This window comes from Malaclemys terrapin, chromosome 6 (assembly GCF_027887155.1).
Source record: "Malaclemys terrapin pileata isolate rMalTer1 chromosome 6, rMalTer1.hap1, whole genome shotgun sequence".
Taxonomy (NCBI): domain Eukaryota; kingdom Metazoa; phylum Chordata; order Testudines; family Emydidae; genus Malaclemys; species Malaclemys terrapin.
The window spans coordinates 93,695,550-93,717,992 of record NC_071510.1 but is presented as its reverse complement, the minus strand read 5'-3'; the positions used below and the strand labels follow the sequence as shown (position 1 = coordinate 93,717,992).

The window sequence follows — 22,443 nt, the reverse complement described above, 5'->3', positions numbered from 1 at the left end:
TAACATTGAAAGTCAGCAGTACATGTTATAAAAGCTTTTGATATTGTGATGCTTTTATAATCTTGGTAGGAATATAAGCATTTTATTAATACTTTTTATTATTTGTATTATAGTACACTTTTTGATGCAAGAAAAACGTGCTATTAGAGACTATGGGTTACATTCTCTAGTGTGCTCCGGCTGCTTTTCACTTTAGCGATGCTAAGTTGTTGGAATGTAACTAGGACTCTGGCCCTACATTTGAAAAAAAGCAAGATGATGTGTAAAAGCAAGCTGGAGACAGAGTGCGTGTTATCCATTAGGGCCATATTGTGGCTTTTCCAGCGTAGCCATGCAGGGGAATCCCCTGCACCAACTGCCTGTCTCATGGATGGCAACTCAGTAGAGGAAGAAGAAAAACAGAATTTCTACTGCTCAGGAAATTCTAAGATTTTGAAATTTAGTTTCAACCCAAATTGGGACAAAAAGTCGAAAGCTTGAAAATTTTGTGAAATGAAACATTCCAAAATTTTCTTTTCAACCTTATTGAAATGTTCGATTTTATGTAATATATTATAATATAATATAATCTAAATATTTTAACTATCAAAGTATTTTCAACATTAATATAACTTCCCATAGAACATTTTGACAACACTGATATATTTCCGCAAAATGTTTCAGATTCATGGAATCAACATTTTCCGATGGAAAACTGTTCCACTGGAAATTTTTCAACCAGCTCTGTTACTCAGGGTATGTCTACACTAGAAACATAAGCAGGGCTGCCTGGGGGCGGGCAAGTGGGGCAATTTGCCCCGGGCCCCGCAGGGGCCCCCACGAGACTATAGTATTCTATAGTTTTGTGACTTTTTTTTTTTAATGGAAGGGCCCCCCCCGAAATTGCTTTGCCCCAGGCCCCCTGAATCCTCTGGATAGCCCTGAACGTAAGTTGACCTATATAAGGTTGACTTACAGCCACCGCACTACCCTCGTTGGAGTGTTTCCTCTGACCTAAGAAGGGCAGTGTGGGGAGCTGAGCACCCAGGCTCTCAGTTCCGCTGGCAGCTCTTTGCTGGGAGCCCAGCTGCCCCACAGGCTCCCGGACTCCTGGCAGGTTGCCCCATTCCCTGCCAGGAGCCGGGGGAAGCTGCCCGGGGCTTCTTGCCCCTGGGGAATGGGGTCCAGCTGCCCCGGCTTCTCAGTCCCCTCCCCACCAAAAGCCAGGCAGCCGTGTCAATTTCACAGCTCACCTTAACAAGGCTGCCTGGCTCCTGGTGGAAAGTGGGGTCCGAAGTTGTCAGGGCTTCTTGCCCCAGCTCCCAGCTGGGAGCAGAGTCCATTCTCCCCCCCACCCCCACCCCCCACCCCCTTCCAGCCGGGAGCAGAGTCCAGCCTCCCAGCTCTCCAGGGGAACGGGGGCAGCTGGGCTGAAGCTTCTCAGCTTTCTTGTCAATTTCATGGCTCCTGCCATGAGATTGACAAGACAGCCAACATAAGGGACACAGTGGCCATACAGTGTGTCGCCCTAACTACACCAACATAAGCCTTATGCCTCTCATGGAGGTGGAGTTACTATGGTGTAGTAGGTACTTACATTGGTGGGAGAAAGGCTGTAGTGTAGACACTGACATAATTAGGTCTACATAAGCTGCCTTATGTCGACCTAACTGTGTAGTGTAAACCACCCCTCAGAGTGGACAGCCTGCAGAGGGCCACAGTGTTTCATCTCCCAATGAATATGGGTGGGAAAGAGCCCTCACAGTGCTCCAACCAACACAACTGCAGTCCTACACTGTGGGGCTAAGTCGACTTAAGTTATGTAACTCCAGCTATATAAATAACGGTGTACCTTAGGTCGACTTATTGCAGTGGCTAAACCACACTGGGCTGACAGAAGAAACTCTCCCGTTGACTTACCTTATGCGTCTTGTTCCGGTGGAGTACCAGAATTGAAGGGAGATTGATTTGCGGTCAATCCCCTGGTAAGTGGAGACAAGCCCTAAGGGATGTATGCTATACCAGGTAAAGTGCTAGTGTGGAATATGTGAACCTCCATTTTTTATTTTTGCTTGTGTCAATAAGAGTTATCACTTGCTATGACATCTTGGTTTTTGCTTTTCATTATGTTATTTTTTTGTAAAAACATTTTCTTTTGTTAATCTGGACTGGGAACAAAGGCTTTTTTTCACCACTCAGTAGTTTTCATCAGAAAAGTGAAAAGGTGTTTTAAGAACGTGACCTTTGATTTATAAAGGCAGATCACTTCATATTGTCCTTGTTTTATTGACACTTAAGAACTGTGTGAATATTTTATTGGTTTATTTGTAGACTGAAATATTCATAGTTAAATTGTTCTAAATTAGAATCAAACCAGGACTACTGTGTAGTCTAAATAATAAATGTTAATTTTCTTTTACTACAAGTTATGACCACCTTTAGTAATTCCTAAGAACATTTTATTAGAATTTTGCTTTAACTGTGCTTTTCTCTGCAAGTTCAGTGTAACTAATCTGTGCTGAGAGTAAATATGCATGAATTTGTAAAGAGTACAAAAAAAGTAGAGCCATAAATAAGTCTGAATAGTATATCATTTAAACAATAGTAAAACAATGACGTTATTCAAAATACTCTGGCTTTTTGACTATGCACATATTGCTTACACATGTTAAAAATATTAATTGCATAATAAAATGTTTATCTTTTGACAAATCAGACTGCTTCAGTTCTACATTTTATTTTTCCACACATTGTGATAACAGCATTGATCAAATTAATGTCTCCAGTGGCAAGGTTACAAGAACTATTCGTATGATACTGTGTATAAAAAATATTCTTTAAGCCAATTTAAATAGATTCAGACAACATATTTGATAATAAATTTGACTGTTTAAAAAAACTACATAAAGTAATGTTAAGAATCGGATTAATACCTATAAAAGGAAGAAAATTTAAAGTTAAGGGTGAAATTGCATTAGTAACTGTTTTCAGTATTGTGGTATGTAAGAATCGTAAAGACATGTACTATCTGAAGAACCTCATATATATATATAATGTGTGTGTGTGTGATAAAGAAAGGTAAGTCACCTTGGACTCTGATCCTGCAAATACATGTGAATTGCTGTACTTTTCATTTTACTTGTGTGCTTAAAGTTAAGCATGTGCCCAAGTGTTCTCAGATTTCGGGTCTTGGACTCCAAATTTCTGTGTCTTGAAGATACACCATTAATGTTCTTTCAACAGTTACATCTGTCCCAAAAATAAAATTAAAAAGTATTAAGGTAAAACATTTTAAATACAATGGGAGTAGTCCTTTATAAAGTTCAGCATGTGCAAAAGTGTCTGTGGGATTGTCCCCTATATTTATAATGTAAATGGTTAATTAACTAGTAATGCCATTTATTGTTTCTATGCTGTAATTAGTACATCTTAATTATAGATTAGCAGATTAAATAGAATTAAATTTTTTAAAATGAGTATCGTAGTATGGATTTATGGAGTCCAATATGTATTTTGTCTGATACAGATGATGTCTAGTTGGCAGCCAGTATCAAGCAGAGTGCCCCAAAGGTCGGTCCTGGGGCCAGTTTTGTTCAATATCTTCATCAATGATCTGGAGGATGGCGTGGACTGCACTCTCAGCAAATTTGCAGATGACACTAAACTGGGAGGAGTGGTAGATACGCTGGAGGGTAGGGATAGGATACAGAGGGACCCAGACAGATTAGAGGATTGGGCCAAAAGAAACCTGATGAGGTTCAACAAGGACAAGTGCAGAGTCCTGCACTTAGGACGGAAGAATCCCATGCACTGCTACAGACTAAGGAACGAATGGCTAGGAAGCAGTTCTGCAGAAAAGGACCTAGGGGTTACAGTGGACGAGAAGCTGGATATGAGTCAACAGTGTGCCCTTGTTGCCAAAAAGGCTAACGGCATTTTGGCTGTATAAGTAGGGACATTGCCAGCAGATCGAGGGACGTTATCATTCCCCTCTATTCGACATTGGTGAGGCCTCATCTGGAGTACTGTGTCCAGTTTTGGGCCCCACACTACAAGAAGGATGTGGAAAAATTGGAAAGAGTCGAGCGGAGGGCAACAAAAATGATTAGGGGGCTGGAACACATAACTTACGAGGAGAGGCTGAGGGAACTGGGATTGTTTAGTCTGCAGAACAGAAGAAAGAGGGGGGATTTGATAGCTGCTTTCAACTACCTGAAAGGGGGTTCCAAAGGGGATGGAGCTAGACTGTTCTCAGTGGTACCAGATGACAGAACAAGGAGTAATGGTCTTAAGTTGCAGTGGGGGAGGTTTAGGTTGAATATTAGGAAAAACTTTTTCACTAGGAAGGTGGTGAAGCACTGGAATGGGTTACAGGGAGGTGGTGGAATCTCTTTCCTTAGAAGTTTTTAAGGTCAGGCTTGACAAAGCCCTGGCTGGGATGATTTAGTTGGGAATTGGTCCTGCTTTGAGCAGGGGGTTGGACTAGATGACCTCCTGAGGTCCCTTCCAACCCTGATATTCTATGATTCTATGATAATCAGTGTTTTAAAATCAATTTATTGGTCCTTTTTCTGTCTAGAAAAGTGCTCTTCATTACATTTAGCAGTGATATATAGATTGCCTTAATTGGCCTTTCATTTCATCAGCCATCAAGTCCAATTTAAGATTCTATGCAAAAAACAACAAAAAAACCCATCGTTTCCATTTGTACTGAGTCACTTTGAGAGTCTCATTAGCTGAATTAAACATACTTTTTATTTGGTATAAATGGTTCCCACAGTAGTTTTTCCCCCCTCCCATTCTCGCTCACATCTAACCCATGCTTACTTGATGAGTAGAATTGTCAAAGCAAGACACTCCTTAGTACTATTCTTTTGCCAAGTAGGAAGGGAATGGGTTAAAGACAGAGGTTAAAAAGTTGGAGTTACTCTCACAAAAAGAGAGATATGTCTGCTCTATGGAGTGGATCATATCACATATTCCACTGCAAATTAATCTAAGGTGCATATTACTGTTTGTTGGATTGCTGTCAGCATTACAAAACCCAGCACAGATACTTAGGTGTCCCTGCTAAAACAAACAAAAAAACCCATCAAAATACCTCGATCTAATAGAAAATATAAATGTAGAAGAGCCCAGAAATTCAAATTATAATTGCCACTGTGTGACCGTATCTGACTTTTCTTGGGAGGTATGAATTTTCATTTTTGTCTTAAAATATATGTACAAAATGACAAAATTATGTTTGCTGAGGAGCAAACATTTGAATTTATTGCAGTTACAGTCTTACCATTATGCTGATATTGATGGGTTTTGTATTGAATTTCTGTAGTTGAACAAACAAAAGAACAAGACACAGGAAACTCACTAAGTACATTGTGGTTTGAAGCTGCTCAAGGACTTAGAAAGTTAGAAGTAGTACTGGAGCAGAGCGATTGGGGGCAGAGGACAGGTGAAACATCAAGGACATATCATAAATTATTGAACATGTGATACATTTTATTAAATGACTCTACTAACATTATCACCACCACATATGTAGTATACATATTGTGAAGGAATTAATGAGGCATCATATGTGTACCTGTATTTATCCATCTGGATGGACACAATGATAAATTACATGCATTGTACACTTCTGATCACCTCAGCTGCATTCTCTAGTTAGTCTCTCTCTCTCCTGGGACTGTTTCTAATACACCTCTACCTCAATATAACGCTACCCGACATAACACGAATTCGGATTTAACGCAGTAAAGCAGTGCTCCAGGGGGGCGGGGCCGCGCACTCCGGTGGATCAAAGCAAGTTCAATATAACGCAGTTTCACCTATAACGCAGTAAGATTTTTTTGGCTCCCGAGGACAGCGTTATATCGAGATAGAGGTGTATTCCACACCTTTGAGCAGCATTAAACAGCTGTAATTTTTCCTTGTTGCTCTAAAACTTGGGGAAAAAGCTTACACTTTGTGTGAGGGGCAGGTTGAGCAATATCCAGTACTGGACCAATGGCTGTTTCAGATCCAACATCTTGTGGCCCTTCAGGGCTAAAAACTGCAATTTGTAACATTAGGAAGAGATTTCCATTAAATTTGAATGAAACACAACAATTGCTTCTAAACTTGGAAAGTCTGTGATATCAGGCTTTAAATTGACAGTGTTGTATGTAAAGGAAAGCAATTGTATGTGATGTTGAGGTTTTAAAAAATTAATTATACTTTTTCTCTCTCTCAAAGGTCTGTATAATTAGACTCACAGTACTAAGAGAATCTGGCATTACAGTTGGAGTGATACAATAAATAGATCAAATGTAATGTTTTATAGTTCTAATTCATTTTTGCACGGATCCTACAAACACTTAGTCACATGCTTAACTTTGAGCACGTGAATAGTTGTATTGACGTTAATGGGACAACTCCATGCTTAAATATGTGCTTAAGTGTGTGCCGTATCAGGGCCTTTGAAAGTAGTTTGTCTGTGGCATTTACAGAATACATAATTGTGTGGTGAATAAAGGTTGTATAGGCCCTCTTTGGGGGTAATGTGTCCATTTCATAATAAACATTGTACATTATTGCTAAAGTCTGGAAATTTCTGGACCTACTAACTTGGAGAAATCTTCTTTGGCCTGTCTTTCTGTTTGCAAATTCTGAGTTTTTCCCACCATGATTATAATCTAACTCAAGTTGAACTATACTTTTTAGGTATGATCTTTTCTAGGACAGAGGTTTTACTGTTTTGTACAGATAGGTGATACTGCAGGTCTGAAAAAGATTATACATTTGTGGGGACTACATTTTACAGTGTCTGATAGGTTTTTATGGAAGCCATTTGGTGATCTCATCAACAGCGAGGCTATTGTTTCATTACTATCAGATTCAGTATGTTTGTGATTAAATCAGCAGAATAGAGAACATGAAGGGAGTGCTGTTCACTTTGCAATCATTTCCATGTGTTATAAATTCTTATCAGATGTTGGGAAACAGCAGACATAAGCTAACAGTAAGTGCTCCATCCAAATCCCAAGAAACAGTGATATGTAAAAAGCATAGATTGTGCTCTGTTAGTTTGATCTACTATTTAGGTATTTACAATGTATCCACTGACTAGGGTATCTAGTTATTAATAGAGTATATAAAAATTATTTCCTACTTTAATCTAATTTTGTATATTTTTTAATCTTTGAACAATGTGATGCTGCTTCCAACATTTTAGTACCATAGTAATTAAGGTGTGGTTCTAATCACTGAAGATACTTTTCATAAAAAGGAGGGTCAAAGTGAGTCTTACACTAACAGCTTCTTCAAGCATCTACAGCTGCCCTCTCTTGATGATGTAAAAGTCAACTTGGGTTGGGGGGTGGGTGTCTCTGGCTTACAAAAAGAAGAAAAATTAGATGGTAAGTCTAAGGCCTCAAAAAATAAAACAATAACATAAAAGTAAAATATTTTACAAAGAGAGCAAGATTGGCTATTTACTCACCCTGAATCTCAGTCCATTTAAAATAAAGTGAAGCCATACTTGATTTAATTATCTTCATTATTTAGGGTGGGGAGGAGACGAAGCTCTGTCACATTGCTGCTAAAATGCTCCATTCCTGTTGTACTTTAATCTGAAAGTGCAGTACTGTGGAACGAAGATGAGCTGCACCCAATGAGCAAAGAATACAGATAGGAAAATCGACATTACCATATTAGCTCACATCCATCCTCCATGTAGTCCAGTATCCTGTCTCTGATAGTGGCCAGGACCAGATTCTTCAGATGAATGTGCAACTATCTCTTCCCCCTCTGAATTAATGTTTTGTCCTAACCACTATTAGTTAGAGATTATTCTCATTCCTGAAGCAGCAAGTTTTATAACCCTTCCAAAATTCATTTGTGCATTACCTGTTATAATTGGATATCCTTGTCATCCCTCTTCATCTTCCAGTCTCTCTCTCTAAATCTTGCAGTGATTTCCACAGCCTTAATATGTGTAGTGTGAACAAGTATCTTCCAGGTGGAGAGTGGGGTTTCCCCCGTCATTAATGTCACCTTCTCTAAAGCTCTTTCAGGGCCTGGTGATCTATTGCTTTTAAATTTATTCTAGCACCCTTTTTTCTGACACCTCAATCTCTGATACTACCTCATCTCTATTGCAGAAAAGAGCATGTCACAAGCAGGGATCTCCCCAACATCCTCTGTGCTAAAGACTAATGCGAAGAAAACATTTAATTTCTCAGCCATGTCTGTCTTCCTTAATTGTTCCCTTTAACCTTTGGGACTCAGTAAACAACTGACTCTTCTGCAGATTTTCTGGTTCTTTTGTACTAAAAAATATTTATGTTGGTTTAAAATCTATTTGCTTATCTTATCCCTCCTATATTCCTTCTTACATATTGCCTCTTGTAATTTATGCTCCCTTTTATAGACTTCACTAAGGTTAGATTTCCTAATCTTGAAGGTTTTCTATTTGTTTTGAATGACATCTTGAAATTGCCATTTAGCTCTACAAGTTTACTTTTTGCTCTCCTGGTTCCCTTTTTGTTGAGAACTATGCATGCCTTCTGAGACTTCAAGTAGCATCCATGCTGCATCTAAGGCTTTTACTTCCTTTATTTTTGACATTAGGGTCTGTTTTACCAGCGTCCTCATTTTGTTAAAATCTTCCTTTCTAAAGTTCAGTGTCGCTGCATGCCAGTTGTTGGTACCTTTCAGTGACATGGTGAACCAATCCACCAGATGGGGGAAAGTGAAATCATGCTCCAAATAGCTGCAAACTACCAGTTTCTTTGCTCAGAGCTTTCTTCATTAACTTAGAAGCAAAGATACATCTTTCATTGAATGGACTAATGAAATCTTTAATCTAAATTCAACCCCACAAAAATTTCTTGGTAAAGTACTATGGGATTCCAGACACAAAATGTATAGCTTCCAGTTAAATATACATAAATATGTAATTTTCTATATTATGCAATTTACACAAATGTTTCTAAAGTAGAATCACAAATGAAGAAAGTATTAGTTGACTATTTAAATGGAATTGAGATACTTTCCCATTCTGTAAACCTGAGTTTGGGTAAAATTGTGGTGGCTGCCATAAGCCTGCCAGTTGCATGAACTGCATCATTGCACTGCAATATTGGCAATTAACCATAAAACTCCTTTAACACAATAATAAAAAGTTACCGTACGAATTCAGACAATTACATATTATCGTCTAAATGCTGTTAAACTCAAGAGGCGGTATCAAACTCTTGCGCATGTACACACAAACCCCAGGAATTGTGTAGAGCTGTGTAGCTGATAAAACTCCTGATATGGGTCCTCTAAATCCATATCTTCCACCACTTTCATGCTGTCGTCTTATTTCAGATGCAGATATACTGTAGCATCTGCAGGAGAAGGACAGACGTATGTCTGACCTCCACAGCAAACTCCTAGCTTGGCAGGAAGAAGCAGCACGTATTTCCAGACCCATAACTTTCATTCTCAGTTTTACAGTGCCAAAAACAAAAAGTACTATAATCCAGATAAAATAAGATTATTGAACCCAAAAAACTAAACTCAGATCTACATGCCAAATGTGAAAACTTGCTCCTCATTCCAAGAACTGTACATTCCATAAGTACCCATTAAGGGTGTTGCCTGATAGCCTTCAAAATTATGACTTTATAGAAAAAGTATCTGTCGATTTCCCCCCCCCCCAATACGTTGTACTTCGGTTATCTCCTACAAATGTGCCATTCTGGATCCCACTTTGTTATATCATTCATTTTTAAACACTATCTTTTTATTTAGAATATTCTCGTATTTGTCAGTTATCTCTAGGTCTCATGTGTTTCTCAGGAAAAGTTGATACCAATACTGAATTTCATGGATCTGATTAATTTTTCATGGATCTAGCCTGCATTTTTCAAGTTCATCTTGCAGAACCCAAAAGCTATATATTGGGTATAATTTAATTTGTTTCTATTACCTCTGACGTGATGTGAAGATGACATTTATTATTTGCATCATTGTACCATCTATGAGTCCTAATCATGGACCAGGACTCCATTGTGTTTGTACATTGGGTTGTACAAATACAGACCGAAAAGTCCGGGCTCTGAAGAGCTGACAATCTCAATTGCATCACAATGTCATTTTGCCTTGTCTTAGGTAGACTAAATTAGTATACCTAGTTCAGCTGTGAAATTAAAAAACACAATGTTAAAGTATGACATAACATTATTTTATTAATTATTTTAGAGTTTCCACAATATTATACACTAGGGAATAGTTTAAGGGAAAACTTTTGTTAGATACAAAAAATATATTTAAAGGGACAGTGTCAATGAAAAATCACACTTCTGTTTGAAAATTTCTACCTACTCTTGTTACGTATAACATTTAAGATGACTGTAATTGTGAGATTAGAGAGGAAATATTTTTTCTGTTTTTCAGTTTATTTTGTCATGGACAACACTTCGTGTATAATAAATTTTATCATTTCTGCATAGAATCATAGATTAGGGTTGGAAGAGACCTTAAGAGATCATCTAGTCCAGCCCCCTGCTCAAAACCGGACCAACCCCAACTAAATCATCTCAGCCAGGGCTTTGTCAAGCCGGGCCTTAGGGGTTTTTAAGGATGGATATTCCACCACCCCTCTAGGTAACCCATTCCAGTGCTTCACCACCCTCCTAGTGAAATAATTTTTCCTAATATCCAACCTAGACCTCCCCCACTGCAACTTGACACCAATGCTCCTTGTTCTGTCATCTGCCACTACGGAGAACAACCTACCTCCATCCTCTTTAGAACTCCTCTTCAGGTAGTTGAAAACTGCTATCAAATCCCCCCTCACTCTTCTCTTCCGCAGACTAAATAAGCCCAGTTCCCTCAGCCTCTCCTCATAAGTCATGTGCCTTAGCCCCCAATCATTTTCGTTGCCCTCCTCTGGACTCTCTCCAATTTGTCCACATCCTTTCTGTAGTGGGGGGGCCCAAAACTGGACACAATACTCCAGATGTGGCCTCACCATTGCTGAATAGAGGGAAATAATCACTTCACTCAATCTGCTGGCAATGCTCCTACTAATGCAGCCCAATATGCCGTTAGCCTTCTTGACAACAAGGGCACACTCGTATCCAGCTTCTCATCCACTGTAATCCCCAGGTCCTTTTCTGTAGAACTGCCACTTAGTCGGTCCCCAGCCTGTAGCAGTGCATGAAATTCTTCCATCCTAAGTGCAGGACTCTGCACTTGTCCTTGTTGAACCTCATCAGATTTCTTTTAGCTCAATCCTCCAATTTGTCTAGGTCAGTCTCGACCCTATCCCTACCCTCCAGCATATCTACCTCTCACCTCAGCTGTGTCATCTTGTGAACTTGCTGAGTGTGCAATCCATCCCATCATCCAGATCATTACTGAACATGTTGAACAAAACCGACCCCAGCACAGACCCCTGGAGCACTCCACTTGATACCGGCTGCCAACTAGACATCGAGCCATTTATCACTAACTGGTGAGCCCAACGATCTAGCCAGCCTTCTATCCACCTTATATGATGGTGGCATAGTAGCCCCTTAGTCATTTTCTACTGATGGTGGTGGGTGAAAGACGAACGGAAGCAAGGGAGAGAAAAAGCATTTTTTTAAATAAGAAAATATTATTATAAAGCCATAAAAGTAGAAGAGGATTCATAATTATAATGCCAGAAGAGACCATTGGAACTATCTAGTCTGAGCTCCTGCATAAGACAGGCCATAATACTTCCCTGTATTGATTGCTATTTAACCTAAAGTGTGTCTATTAGAACAACACCCAACCTTGATTTAAAAATTTCTTGTGATAGAGAATCCACCATAACTCAGAGGGTAAATTATTCCGATGATTAATTACTCTCACTATTAAAAATATTGTGTCTTATTGTTCGTTTGAGTTTGTTGGAGCAGGCAGCCAATCTAAATAGGGCAAAGAAAGTCCAGTAAAAACTGTAGAAAGTTCTCTGAATGTCAGTGGGACCAAAGGTATGATTTGGGTGTTCCAGCCCCACCATCTGGAGTCTCTGCTTGGATCCAGTCTGCAGTTGTCTCCCCAGGCCATCTGGTGGGAGTGAGGGAATGCACAACCTGGGTTCTAGTGTTCCCAGGATTAAATAGCTTAGGGCTGAGAATTTATCCCTCTGGGATCCCACTCAATGATTTCCCCATTTACAATTACATTTTGAGACCTATCAGCTGGTTTTTTTTAATCTACTTAATGTGTGCCGTCTTGATATTTATATGGTTTTAGTTTCTTAATCAAATTGTTGTGCTTTACAACAAATCAAATCAAATGCTTTACAGAAATCTAAGTGTATTACATCAACACCATTACCTTTGTAAACCAAATTTGTAATCTCATCAAAAAGGTGTTAGTTTGACAAGATCTAATTTTCATAGACATGTTGATTGGCATTAATTGTATTACTCTCAATTCTTTGTCAATTGAGTTCTTTATCAGCAACACCATTATTTTGTCCAGGATGTTGTCTGGTTGATAGCCTATAGATATCCAGGTCATCCCATTTACTCTTTTAAAATACTGTGACAGCATTAGGTTTCTTCCACTCCTACAACTTTCTCATTGTTCTAGGACTTTTTGAAAATCAACATTAACAGTCCAGAGAGTTTCTCAATCAGAACTTTTAAAACTTAGATGCAAATTATCTGGACCTGCTGATTTTACAATAGCTACTCTTCAATGTTCTGCCGAGTTACTATTGGAATGGAAAGTATTCATCATCATCATATGATATGACTACATCACTTGTCCCTGTCCTCCCCCCCACACACACACACATTACAGAACAGAAATATTTATTGAACACTCCTGTCAAAAGTAATGCAGAAAATGCAGTTCTACCATTTTCATCTAGTAATGACTCAGTATCAATGTTATGATTCCTTTTGTCCCTACTATATGTTTAGAACCTCTTTCTTATTGTCCTTAACTCTGCTGACCATAGGTTTCTCCTTTGCTTCCCTTATCGATTTAACAGTTCCTAGATTCTAATTTATATTTATTGCTTTCAACTTCCCCTGTTTTCTATTGGTTTTATATATTTTTATTTTATTTTATTATAGCTGCTTTTACTTCCCCTCTAAGCCACATAAATTCTTTTAACCAATGTGGCTTTCTTTTTCGATTTTGTTGTTATGCCTTTTTGAGTATCTAGAAAAATGTTCTTAAGTTTCCAAATGTCGTTCTCTTCCCAGCTGATTTAACTCTTAATTGTGTTCAGCTTTATGAAATTATCCATTTTAAAGTACCAGGAATATATGTTACTTGGAACTTTTTTGTGTGTGCACATAACAAATATAATCAAGTCATGATCAGTTGCACCCAAGCCATCATTAAATTTTAGTTCTGTGACCCATTCCTTTTTATCTGTCATCATAAAGTCTAATATAGACTACCCCATGTTGAATGCAACACTTGAGTTAAAAAAAAATTGTCATAATGTTTAGACAATCCAAGGATGTTTTAATACAACATGAGACCTCTATTATGTGTCAGTTAAAGACAGGTGTAGAATTAAAACTTTTTTTATGTTGAATAATTTTCAAATTGACATTATCCCTTTATTAATCATACAAAATGTTGATGAAAAATATAAGAGTCTTATTTAGTATAAAAACAGAAACATGGAACAGTCTGCCTTGTGAAGAAAGCTTCACCAAACTGTTATGAAGAACTGAAGATATTTTGGTAATATAAAGATGAAACACAGGTATTGATCAATATGCACACACACACAAACCAGTTAAACCAGTGTTAAGAGATCTCTAAAAAGTAAATAATATATAGTAATTCTTTTCTAAGCACACCCACAGGTCTTTATCAGTCTGTGGCTATTATTAGTAATGTACAGTAATTTTTACACTTCTAATTCTCAGCGAGGAACTCTGCACACTGTGTTTACTTATGTTCTTATGTCCTGTCTCAGTGCAGGGGGCTGGACTTCTCCAGGTCCCATCTAGCCCTAATTTTTTTGGTTCTCTGATAAAATGGAACAGATAATTCAAAATGGTCAGTTGCTGACCATTATACATCTGCAATGGATTGGTGTTAGCTACTTGTTGATAAAGCAATTTAATGGCTGATATCTTTCAACTCATTAAGATCCAATTCCAGTCACAGAGAGCAAGAGCTTAATAGTCAGGAGCTACTGTCATTGCTTTCTAAGAAAAATAATTAGGGTAAGTTTCCTTTAAAAAACAAAGCAAAAGAGTTTTAAACTGTTGTTTATGTGAATACTAATGCCAGTATTTAAAAAGTTATCACTTAGAATTGGGGCTTGTTTATGTGGTGGGGTAATGCGCTCTACCGGGTTCATAGTTTGAAATAGCCCTATGTTAAAGTTCACTAGGGAACATTTAGCATGCACCAGCAGGATCTTGATGGACCTATTAATGTGCAACAACTTAGTGCACTTTAGAAATTGCAGCCTCATAGTGGGCATTACCCGAACATGTAGACAAATCCTTAGTGGACTTAATGCTTATTCTGGATTCCTACTCTATGATATGTAGCTGAAACATGCCTACAAAATAATAGAAAATAAGAGTAATTTTTTTAAAAGCAACTAAGTGTCTGTTTTTTAAATTGAGACTTAGGCTGCTAAGTTACATAGGCACATATGAAAATATTACTCTAAAGCTCTTCTTGCACTGATCTCATAACAATTTAAAATTACCCTTAAATTTTACTAGCACTTTACAGGAGGCTGATGATTGAAAGCTTCTGATTTTGTGGGACTTATAAAGGAGCAGTTAACAGTTACTGTGGAAATAACAAAAAAAAAAAAAGATAAGAAAAGTTGGTTCAGGTCTTCTGTAAAAGCTGTTCAGTCCTGTGATCAACTCCATTCCACAGAGCCACAAAGCTTAGACAAGATATTGCAATGCTGGATGAATTCCTGGTAATATATTAACAGTAGGTGGGTGGAATACTACAAAAGAGGAGGGGCTAAATATCAATTTTTAAAAAAAATCTCTTGGCATAAGCAGGTCATAAATGTTCAAGTTTATAGATAATTGAAATGAAAAACACTGTGTTGGATACACATGTATGTGGGGGTCTAGATTCAGATACAAGGAACCCTCATTGAATACTGTTGTTGTTAAGCATCAGTTTACTACTGTGACATTTCTACTGTTCAGTGATTGCAGTTCAGTATACAAAATAAACTATTCATAGTTATCAGAAGTTTAAGGTTTTGGTTTAAGGGCCAGGTTGTGGTTGGACCCAGTATAGGTGATCAAGGAGCCTCTCTTCTGTACAGGAAACCCACAACTGCAATCCTTGCAATCTCTGGTGAGAAAGGATTGCTCTTTGCTCTTGTCCGGCTAGTAGAACTAACCAAGCCAAAAAAGATAGGGAATAGGGCCCTGGCTCTGGAAAGAGGCATATGCCGCTCCCTTAAGAGGAGTAGTAACAGGATTGTTTATTCTGCACCTGGGAAATTCAGGAGGCACTTTACATTTCAGCCCAGCATGTGCTAGTGCCTTCAGAGCATAAATAAATCCTAGCTGTGCTGAGGTGCGTGATTTTTTTTTTTTTCCCTGTCATTCTCAGCCAAGAAAACAGTATGGCCTATATCACTCAGGCAGTGCTACAGCCACTGAATTAATTATCCCACTTCAGAGTTTTATGGTCTATCGTAAGAGGGTATTAAAATAAAATAGTAACACTGCTACATACCATCCTTGCAAGTGGTGTTAAAACAGTCATTTGTTGTTGGGCATGTATGATTAGGGGAGTATAATTAGGATGATGGAATTTCAGCAGAGAGGTGTTGAAGTTGCACCTAGAATACAATCTCTTTCATCTAAAGTGCCAGTTTTACAGTCATGTTTTGAAACATTCAGAAATAAGGCTGACTTTAGTTCTACAACGTTGTATCATCTACCATATGACAAAATTGTAATTATTTGTGTATTAATGTTAAGATGAATAATGTGAAACTAGAATGGATAGGATTACACTACAGTTATTAGGCATGCTTCTGATTCACCTGCCAATAATGATCCCTGCAATAATTATACGTGTTCTTGAATCTTTTATCTACTGCTCTGATACAATGTTGACATCTGATGAATTCATGCCATTGAGTATTCTGGGAAATATGTGATTAGAGAAAAACTGTGTCCTGTCTATGCCACAACCAAGTAGGAGAAACTTGATGTTTGCTTGGGTGCCCTGCTCAAGTTAGCCATGTGCTCTATTAATATTATCTTTTAAAACTGGGGAAAATGCAATTTACGCAAAGATCATGTACTAATAGAGCTTTAGTTTGGAAGGTCATACAACAGATAATGGCATTGCTATAGTCCTGACTTAGTCCTGCAACAGTCATATCCTGTAAATGTGAAAAATTCAAACATCATAGAGTTGTTTCTATCATGTAATTTTTCAAAATACAATATGTTATAAGTTGTACAAAAGAGAGGGAAACTATCTCAAATTAAAGTGTTTTTGTGACTGCCCACTAATCTATAGATAATAATCATGGCCTTATGACTGCCAATGAAGAAAAGAAAGCACAGAATGGTGTGCGCACAAAGTGTGATTTAAACATTGCTCTTGCAACAATAATCTACACAGGAAGTCCATAATGCCAGAGTTGTAGAACAGCATCAAACCTATTTTACAAATTTTATCAATGCCAGATGATGAGGCAACCGTGTAATCACCTCAGGGCAAATTTTAGAACTGCTCACTATGTAGTCATAGTCTGCTAATTTGAATGAAAAGAGTTCATTTACTAACTTCTTATTTTCTTTTGATCTTAGTCTCATGGAAATTAAACTCTTGCAAGATTTTAAAAAATCAGGTTGGAAACTGATTCTACATACTCTTATTTCTAGAGAAGAAAACAGCATTGGTTGAACAACTGGATCAAAATACCAAAAAGATTCTTAAAGTTTGGTGAAATAGCCAATAAATAAGGATGGATTACAACTAAAGCACTTTTTATGAAAAAAGTATTTTAAAAAACAGAAGCTGAGGGAGACAAGAACTAAAGTACAGATACTGTACTGTGGGGAAAATATATTTTCACCTCTAAAATATTAATAACCGAATGGGAGTAATGTCACTAGTTTAAAATAAAGGTACCTTTGGCCAATCCCAAAGATAAAGTGATATTCTTGTATTCACGGAGTACAATGTGATTTTTGAACATCTAAAGGAGCAGATGTTTAATAATTTTCAGATTGGATATTGAGATTACTATAATTATAGTGGTCAAAAGAACCAACCACTTAGCACCCCTCAAAATAAAAAACATATACATCCACTTATAGAAGTGGTACAGTGCACTGTTAGGAAGGATAGAAATATATATCACCAGTAATAAATGGCAAGCTCTTTAAACTTTGTGATAATTGTTGGTGAGATGAATGTTCATGAAATTAAGTTAAGAGGTATTCTTTGTAATATCTCTATGATTTGCAGAAGCAGTGTGCCGAGGCCTGCCACATAGGCATGATGTTCTTTAACTCCGTATAGACAAGATAAATAAATTATCCCAAAGTGCTCTAAATGTTGTATGCACTACATTAGGCTTACTTACTGTCAGTAATCTACTCTGTTCTCTGAGTGGAAATATGGCAACCATTCTGTGCCAAGGACGTTACATTTGTGTGTTTTAAGTTGGTAAATGAAGAATAGACATGGGGAATTTAGATCAGCAAAATGCAAACTGCAAATTACTGTAATTAAAATGTCATGAAGACACACGAGCTGACACCTGAAATCTTGAGAAAAGAAATGTAGAATCTTGACACACCACAAATTGAGGTCCCATTTCCTGTAGTCCCCGGATTTTTCTTTGAAGATGCCAATCCAAATTCAGATGAAAGCTTAACACTGAACAATCATGCCAAAGCAAATTAGATGCAAACACAGAAGAAAGTGGAGAGGACAGTATTTCACCAATGTCTGTGTATAATCATAGAGCATTGATCATGTGAAATACACTTACATTTACCTGATCCAAACCTATAATCAATGAAAAATGAATCCCCATCACACACTGGGGAAAAAATTCTCTTTATCTCTGTTTGTTTGGCAATTACTTTAATCTTGTGCATGTAAATAACATTCTTGTTCGAGTGCTTGTTCATGTTGATTCTAATCAGATGTGCGTGCGCCACATGCATGGTCGTTGGAAAGTTTTCCCTTTGCAGCTCCCATCGGTTCGGCTATGGAGCCCCCTAGAGTGGTGCCTTCATGATGCTCAATATATGACCCTGCCAACCCGACCCCCCTTCAGTTCCTTCTTACTATCAGACGTGCCAAACCAGTGAAAAAAACATAGAAATTGGGCTTGTTTTTGGCTTAATTGGCTTGTGAGTTGCTTGTTGGCTAGTTTTTGGCTAGTTGTAGATTTGCTTCTTTTTTTTTTTTTTTGATCGGCTTCTGGCAAGCAGGGGCAGGGGGTGGGGGGAGTGTCAGGGGTGCACAGCGGGCCAACCACAGTCCCAGACTGCACACTGGGGGGGATCTAGTCACATAGAGTGTTGGGGTTCTTAGGGATTGGCTTGTTTTGGCCTTCTTTTGAAATGGGATTAGCTTGATTTTTGGCTTATTGTGAAAGTCAGAGTGCTTATTTACCGCGTGAAAGTTGTCTACTATGCTTACTTTCTGTGACGGCCGTTGGAACTGCATTTGCTTGCCTAGGAAGTGCTTCCCTTAGCTTTCTTCCTGAGTCTTAGTCTATGTTTTAGTTAGTAGTTAGTTTAGTTTTGTGTACATAGTGTATATAAGTAGTTCAGATTAGGGTGTGGGGTCCTCCCCTGTCCCTTTCCTCCCCTTGGGTCCGGGGCATGCCTCAGGGCCAAGGGTTTAAACCTTGCAGGACCTGCGGTAAGCCCATGCCAACAGGCGACCCCCACGACACGTGCCTGAAGTGTCTGGGGGAAGAGCACCAGACAGGTGCAAAATCTGCAGTCTTTCCACCCTAGGACAAAGAAAGAGCAGTATTTTTGTCTGAAACAACTTCTCATGGAGTCCGCTCTCCGTCCACAGCCCGCCATGGAGTGCCAGGATCCAGCACCGAGTGCATCAGTCCGTAGCGCTCCAGCCTCAGTGCAGGACATGGCACAGAGGAAAGACTCTGATTCGAGAGACCCTCAACACTGGTGCTCCTCAGCATCGCAGGCGGCGCAAATAAACCAGGCACTGCTCGCACTCATCAGTGCTGCACAGGACAACGGACAGGGGTCGTTCCCCAGTGCCAAAGGCAGCGCCAAGCGCAACAACAATGCATTCCACAAAGGAGCACTCAGCGCCCAAGGACCAGGAGTTAGCGCCGTTGACTTCGGTTCCCCGGAGGGGACCATTGAGCCTGGCGCCCAGCGACTCCCTGGACAGACAGTGACAGGTGGAGGAGTTGGAGTCCCCCTCTATCCCAGACACTTTTGAAGCTGCCATCATCCCCTCACTAGATCCAGGAGATTGGTATGCCGCCCTTGACATGTACTTTCACATCACAATCACTCAGCCCCACAGGAAGTACCTCAGGTCTGTGGTCAATGGTACCCACTACCAATTTACTGTCCTCCCATTTTGGCCTGTCAGAAGCACCTCAAGTCTTCACCAAGTGCATGGCAGTCATCGCCACCGCATTCTTGCAGTGTCATCAGATACAGGTGTTTCCATACCTCGAGAACTGGCTGATCAAAGGCCGTACCAGGACCCAAGTAGAAGCTCAGATCACATTTATCAGAGCCACCTTCGACAGCCTGGGTCTACTCCTAAACGAAGCGAAATCGACTCTGTCTCCTGTCCAGAGGGTAGACTTCAGAGGCGCAGTGCTGGACTCGACCCAAGCCAGGGCATACCTGCCACAGGCAAGGTTTCAGGCCCTCAGCAACATAATCCGAGGCGTCATGCAGTTCCCCACCACTACAGCGAGAAACTGCCTGAAACTGCTCAGGCACATGGCAGCCTGTACCTATGTGGTGCAGCACGCCAGATTCAGGCTTCAACCGCTCCAGTCGTGGCTCATGTCAGTGTATCGCCCAGCCCGGGGCAGCTTGGACAGGATCGTGACTCTGCTTCGCCCAGTCCTTGACTCCCTCTGGTGGTGGATTGACGCTCAGGAGGTGTGCTCAGGCCCCTTTGCTGCCCTACAGCCATCTCTGACATTGGTTAAGGGAGAGCTCATCTGGGAGACCGCAGAACTCAATGCCTCTGGTCGCAAGCAGATCTGGTTCTCCACATCAATGTCAGAGAACTAATAGCAATGCACCTAGCATGTCAGACATTGTTCTTACCTAACCGGACAGTGTGTATCAGTGATGATGGAAAATCCAACAGCAATGTTCTGTTTCAACAAACAGGGGTGCATGCTCCTCTCCCTTGTGTCAGGAAGCCATTATGCTGTGGGACTCCTGTGTAAAACATTCAATTGGTGTCCAAGTGGAAGTTCCTATCCAGTATGTGGGAAAAACCCATGTAGGAGAGCTTGTGTTCCTAACACAGCAACTGCAAATGAGTCTGAAATGTTTTGAGAAGTTTTAAGGAACTTTAAGGATTTTTTTTTTAATTGAGTGGAGTCAAGACTTACTAAGTCTTGATAAATGCATGGACTCAATATGTTTTCTTGAAGGGTTAACATTTTGAGATGAAAGAATGACTTGGGTTCAAATACAGACTTCAGTTATGTCAAGGCTGATTCCCCACTCTGGCACTTCAAGTGCCAAAGGTGGGGCCCACAAGGACTCTAAAAATTATTACTCACCACTCCAGGCTTGTATTAAACTCCCAAGGTTACAGCTTTTCTCTGACCTTGGATGGGTAGATGCTGCCACCACCGAAGTGCAAAACCCCTTTGAGAATTCAGGAAGGTGCACTTGGGAATTCCTTCTTGTGGGGTACCTTGAAGCCCTCTCTCTCTGACATACACACACACACATACATGCATGCATGCATATCCCCGGGGAAGAGCTGAGAAAGAAAAACAAAGGAAATCGGCTGTTGCCACCAGCTAATTAAACAACACGTGCACAAACCTCTTAGGACACAAAAATCCAATCTTGTTCTTAAAAAGGTAATTTTTATTAAAAACAAAAAGAAAGAAAATACATCTGGAAACATAGGCTATTGCTAGATTTAAAAAAACAAACAAGGATTAAGCATCAAGAATAACATTCTTGAGGTCCATCTTAAAGGTTACAAGCAAAACAAAAGCATTTGGGGTTAGCACAGAGGAGTCCACCTGCCATAAAGAAATAAATCTAATCACGTCTTCCTAGACATTTCCTGATCTACTTATACATCTGGGGTTTCAAATGAGTAGTTTCTAGATATGATCTGATGATTTTTCATACCTAGCCCCAAGCTTCTTACAGCATCGCTGCTCTGTTCTCTCTCTCTGGAGAACAACAGACATCAAAAGGGGAGTCTTGTTTCAATTTTAAAAAGTTTTAGCCTTCCCATTGGCTCTTTTGGCCAGGTGCCCACTCACTTTTTTTAACCCTTTACAGGTAGACCAATTAGAGAACAGCTACTAAGAGGGATTTTATAGATAACTTGCTGGCTGGGTCCCTAAAAGGGAGCTACCCCTCCCCCCCTTCATTATCACAGGTTATAAGTGGAAAACTAAGTTGTTTAGGTTCATCCTAATTCATGTTTTTGCACATCACAAACCTACTCTTCACCTCTAGAAGCTGATTAAAATGTAGCCCCGGTCAGTTGTCAGGCAAATTCTTACCAGTTGGCTACTTGATGATCTATGTGAAATATTTCAGAGTAACAGCCGTGTTAGTCTGTATCCGCAAAAAGAAGAACAGGAGTACTTGTGGCACCTTAGAGACTAACAAATTTATTATATGTGAAATATGTTGGTCTCTGTCCAACTTCCAGTAAACAGTGTCGAGAGCACAAATTTAAACATTTTATTAAAGCTAATGTAAAAATATATATATAATACATAGGTTGGGAAAACAGTGTCTGTACATCTGGGTATAGTGCTTAGATTATCCACAAATATAAAGTTAGTTTTTAAAAGTCATAGGATACATAGAGTACATAATCAGCAATAACCCAATTTTAGGTGAATAGATTTAACCATACAGTTTAGATATTAGAATCCGAATACTCGGGTACATCACTCATAAAAAGTTGTACAGGGATTTGGTTGTGGAAAGCAAAATATATCAATGAGTGGAGATTATCTCTCAGTAATTGAGAATGAGATTGGTTGCCTATTTAGAAAATACAATCCATGAGGGAAAGTATTTGTTACTTTCCTGACTGCACTTCTCATCGGCACTCCAGCTCATCCCTCCTGGTATTGCCGATGTCGGTGATGTGTTCTAGGTAGCTGTCCCTTGACCATCTGATTGCATCTGGCACGATGAGTTGCTGCATCAGCTGAGTGTAGCGTTGGCTGTTTCCACATTCTATCAGCACTCGCTAGTTACTGGGGTCCCATGCACCTAAGGC

At 39.4% G+C, this 22,443-nt stretch overlaps 1 protein-coding gene across 1 annotated transcript in view; it reads left to right on the top strand.

The window, feature by feature from the left end:
• The window catches only part of CWC27 (CWC27 spliceosome associated cyclophilin), a 226,383-nt gene that overhangs the window by 104,373 nt on the left and 99,567 nt on the right, over window positions 1–22,443 (top strand). The gene's annotated exons all lie outside the window — the stretch shown is intronic.